Source organism: Montipora foliosa, chromosome 3 (genome assembly GCF_036669935.1).
Source record: "Montipora foliosa isolate CH-2021 chromosome 3, ASM3666993v2, whole genome shotgun sequence".
Classification (NCBI taxonomy): Eukaryota; Metazoa; Cnidaria; class Anthozoa; order Scleractinia; family Acroporidae; genus Montipora; species Montipora foliosa.
The window spans coordinates 23,427,591-23,432,850 of NC_090871.1; the positions used below are offsets into that span (position 1 = coordinate 23,427,591).

A 5,260-nucleotide genomic window follows, 5' to 3' on the forward strand; every position below is an offset into this window, starting at 1 on the left:
TGTCACGACTGAAAATAATCACGTGATGGCATAAGAATATTTATGTTGCCGGTAAACTCCGTTCTCAGGTTGAATCCGTTGTTACTTAGGTTAAATTTGTGATCTCCATTTTATCTAGGCACTCAGATGAATTGAATAAACTTTCTGGAGCTTGTATTAAGCCTAGCGAAAGATTAGGGTCAGGTTAGGATTAGAAATGGTTATTATACATGGATATCAATTGACTTATTATACAAAAGTAAATAATGAAAGGAGCTGTGTTTGGTTGAGCATGTTCGTCATTGCACAGGCGCCCCAAGCTCAGTGTGTGGAAAAGCCAACATGGCCGTCAAAATATACTGAAGGATTTGTATGGGAATCCCGAAAAACGACTTAATTAAGAATATGATTATATGAAAAAAATCTGCATTAAAAAGCCTTACCTTTAATCCCCCTGGGTCCCGACATGACTGCATTGTCTCATTCGTCCAATCACAGTCACGCCTCCTTCGTGTTGACGAACTTTAAAAACACATGTGTCGTTGACAAACTACGGTACAGCACCCCGGTTGGGCTCAGTTTGTTAAGCGGACAGGATTGCAAAGTCGGTTCCAAGTTCAACCATCCAGCATTGCTCTGGTTTGGCCTGAGTGAACAAAATAACGCCTGAGGTCGCTCGCATGGCTGCTATTGAGTTGTTGGTGGGTTGAATTGAAAGTTTAATCTTTATCAATTTATTCCGATGTGGAATTGTAACCATAGGAACATTTTATCTGGGAATATTTTACTCCAACTTGTGGGCTTCCAAGAATGGAGTGTGCAGCCTTGGGATCTTCTTACACCAGTGACAACCGAGGAATGGCTCAAATTTGCGTCGAATCTGAAAAAAAAAAACAGAAAGGAAGGAAGCGATCCACCATGAAAGGCAATAAGGTTAGGTTTTTTAATGGGGATTTTGTCATATAATTATCCTCTTAAGTCGTTTTTCGGGATACTCATACAAATCCTTCAGCATATTTTTGTCGGGAATGTCAGTTGGCTTTCCCAGGCAATGAGCTTGGAGTGCCTGTGGTCGTTGTGGTATAGTGATGAAGACACTGGACTATAGATCTGGAAGTTCCGAGTTCGGGTATCGCTAAGTTCATAATGCGGTTCTTTTGTTCCTTTACCATGTTGCAATGTTGAGACTGAAGGGATAAGTGTATGAATACAGAAGCCTACAACATGGCACAAAACATTGAGAAGATGTGTTGAGATGCCTAAGACAGAGCTTGAGGAAAGGTATAGGTGTTTTCAGTCCTTTTTGTGGAATGGGGGGGGGGGGGGTGGGGGTGGGTTAATGGCTGCTTTACCAACAAGGTAGAATGCATATTCAACCTAGGTAAAATGAGGATCACCAATTGAACCTAGGTAAAAACGGATTCAACCTGAGACCGGGTTTGACAGACAACATTTGCACTGATAATGTAATGAGAAAGTTCAAGTAAAAGTCTCAAATAAGTGAAGCGACGTGAAGTCTGTGTATTACGAAGGTTGCACTTTGTAGCCAAAGGCTGATAAACTTGTGGCCCTCGATTAGACCTGACCACATCACCGTGCCTCCTTTCTTACAGTAGTGTGTGGGATCTTTAATTTATGAACAAAGAATGTGAGAAGGGGCCTACACTTTATAATCCTTATCTAGAGTTGATATTTCTTTATTTCTTTGGGGTTTTTTTATTTTTCTATTGTGATCAAAGGCAAAATTACACTTTTTTAACACCATCGTTAGGACTGCAGTCTCTCGAGCCCCATAGAAACAGGCGCAATTCAGATTCATCAAAAAACAGCACGAAAGCTGACAGTGTCTTTAGCGAGGTTCTGCTAAACATCAACAACCTTATGTTGGAGGGTAAGCTTCTACTCTGCCGATCAAAAAAGGACCGATACGTGCAGGGTCCCTCAGGACCACCAGGCCCCCCCGGTCCAACCGGACCGAAAGGAACACGGGGCCAAAGAGGACAGAAGGGAAAAGCTGGAAACAAAGGTGATGAAGGGATCAAGGGACCACCTGGAAAAAGCGGCAAACAAGGCATTATGGGACCACCGTGTTTGCGAGGACAAAACGGTCCCAAGGGGCAGAAAGGAGATAATGGACCACCGGGAATCCCTGGGGCCAAAGGAGAGCCTGGAGAATCAATTTCAGCTCCTGTTATATCCATTTTACCTGAAAGGTTGACAGTTAACCAAACAGGGACAGCCTCACTTCAGTGCTCTGCCAGTGGAAATCCCAAACCTATCGTGATGTGGAGTAGATTAGGAATAGAGTCCGCATCGAAGCTGACGGGTGATTTAAAAGGAAATCTAGTCATAAGGAATGTAAAAGGAAGCGACGCTGGTTTGTATCAATGCTCAGCGACAAATATCTTGGGACAAAAGCGGGCAGTGGCTCGATTACTTGTCCATGGTAAGTTGATTCGTGACACTTTTTACACACTTGTACAGTGTGGGGAAATTTTCGACTGAATGTCCATAGTATGTTCCTCCGATTGCCTTTCCATTGCTCCTCGGCGTGATTTGCTTCAAACAAGAGTGAATTAGATAAGAGTGTCGATCTATCACTTTGCGGTATTGCCCCAAAACAGTCACAATGGATTTATTTTTAGATACACTTTGCGTGCGAAACAAAGGGCTGCCAAAATTTAACCAGTCAGAAGAACCCATGTCACGCGTAACTGCTTCTTCCATGTATTTTCAAGGATATGACAACTGATTTTTGCGGTAACGGGCATTCTAAAATAGACTTATTTGTGACTGTGCTGAGGAGCCCAGCGCCCATGCCATAACAACACTCTTATTTAATTCACTCTTGCTTCAAACCGTTGCGCCGGTCACTGCTAACCAATCAGTTGTTACTTGCATAGTTTTTCCGTGCTTAGGACTAGCTGCATGAATTTCCTTGGCGTTACGACTGGCCCATTTGACTCTTCGCGTCTGTTTCTCTTTTTCAAGGAGATTGTTGTTGGTTTTAAAGCGATTCATTATGTATGTTTCGCTTGGTTCCAATCCTATAGCTCTAATGGGTTTTTTCAAACACTTTGTACTGAAGGTGACGTTTGTAACATTGAAACACGTCTCCTCGACCAATTGATTTTACAGTGCTTATTTGAAGACCGCGCTGGCAAGACATTATATTTAAAAAGATCCCAATAATTAATGGTTATGCTTATTTTGCTCTCTACTGTAGTTGGTCCTCGCATAACCCTTCATCCGGGACCCGTTTATGTCGCTGAAGGAAATAATGTTACTCTCCCATCGTGCCACGTAACTGGCTATCCCACACCAGAGGTCACGTGGACCAGGTCGTTTGGTCAGCTGCCGCAATGGAGAGTACAAACTAACGACACAGCGATGAAAATATTTAATGTTAATTTAGCCGATTCTGACAACTACCTTTGTACGGCTCGTAATGTTTTGGGGAAAGTGCTACAACGAACTCACTTGGTTGTCGTACCGCCTCCTAAGTTCATTGTGACTCCTCCAAAGATGATACGTGTCATTCTAGGTGATACTGTAATTATAAACTGCAGTGCAACCGGTGACCCTAGACCAATTATCAGCTGGAAAAGACAAGGGACACAACTTTCCTCTGGCAGACTGAGTCGCAGTTCAAGTGATGCATTGATTATCCGGGACTTCAAAATTAAAGATGTAGGGAATTACACGTGTCTAGCCACAAGTGCTGAAGTATCCAAAGCTGTTGCAGTCAGTATCGTGGATGCATATCAGAGAGGTAAGTGTTTTCTTTGAGTAGATACCTATGTTTACTCTTCCCGCTTTTTTAGATTTGTGATACTTATGTTGGAAGATCATATTAATTCGCGCTTGAACAAAACCCTCTCAAGCGCTTGATTTTCTATACTCGTTGTACTTACCAACTGTGTTGGTAAGTGCGAGGATAATCCCTTTACTTATTCGTAGTCCTGTCATCCACTTCGTTACATTTTATCTCATTTAACTGTTACAAAATCACTATGTTTGTTAATTGACGTTCCCTATTCGTTTCAATAGGTAGTTCTCTGTCCATTCTGCGGAAATTACCATTACATTTACTTGTACGTGTGACAAAGGTATCGATTCAAGTGCCTCGCAAATGGAAAAAAGTCGGGATAGTTCATAGAAAATTGATAGGATAACGATACAGGCTGGAATTTTACTTTAAATAGCACCCCCAGACAACAAAGTGATCCTTCTTGGCAACTGTGACTTAAATAAACCTGTTGAGGACTTTACGAGTTTCAGGACTGGCGGTTTCAAAGAGCTTTCGAATTTCTGTTCAAATGAACCTGACTGACTGACTGACTGACTGACTGACTGGTTGGTGATGGAATTGTTCTTTGGTATCCTAGATTGTTCTGATGCCCTAAAATTAGGACACACTCGGAGTGGAGTATACTCAATAAACCCGGACGACAAAGGATCATTCAATGTGTATTGTGACATGCGCACTGACGGTGGAGGATGGACCGTGTTTCAAAGAAGGCAAGATGGATCAGTAGACTTTTATCGGGGATAGAATGATTACAAATCAGGATTTGGGCAGCTGACAGGAGAGTTCTGGTTAGGAAACGACAAGATTCACAGGCTTACGGGCGCTAGACCCAGCTCTCTGCGAGTAGATTTGGAGGACTGGAGAGGAGATAGAGCGTATGCCAAGTACGGCAGGTTCGCCATTGGTGACGAGCATGCGCTGTATCGACTTCAAGTGGGTTCATATTCAGGAACAGCAGGAGATTCTTTAACAACGCATAATCTTAACAACATGACATTCAGTACAAAAGATAGAGACAATGATAACAAATCCGGTGGGAACTGCGCTCAGCAAGGCAACGGCGCGTGGTGGTACAACAATTGCCAACACTCGAATCTCAACGGCCAATACTCCGGAGAGGGTTTTACAGGAGTTCGGTGGTATGATTACGGAGGGGATCTGTCCCTGAAAGTCACCGAAATGAAACTTAGGCCGCCAAATTAACGCTTGTTTTCTGCCTCTCTAATTTTAGCAAAAGAAACCAAGATGTCATTATCACTTATTTTACCAATCATTCAGTACTAAACTTAATGAAAAAGGACTGACTTTGTTAACGTTGTTAACGTCGATGAAATATTACTAAAAATCATTTTAAGAACTATAAACTTAGAATCGGTTACGTTTCGACGTTCTCGGACGTCACAATCAAACCGACAGATGAAGCAATAAGATTCTATAGATGATACAAGATAAAAGCAATAGTTTATTAAG

General features: G+C 42.3%; 1 pseudogene; it reads left to right on the top strand.

Annotated features, from left to right (window-relative positions):
• Positions 1–1,754: 1,754 nt before the first annotated feature.
• LOC137995436 (uncharacterized) lies at positions 1,755–4,993 on the top strand (annotated as a pseudogene).
• Positions 4,994–5,260: the final 267 nt, after the last annotated feature.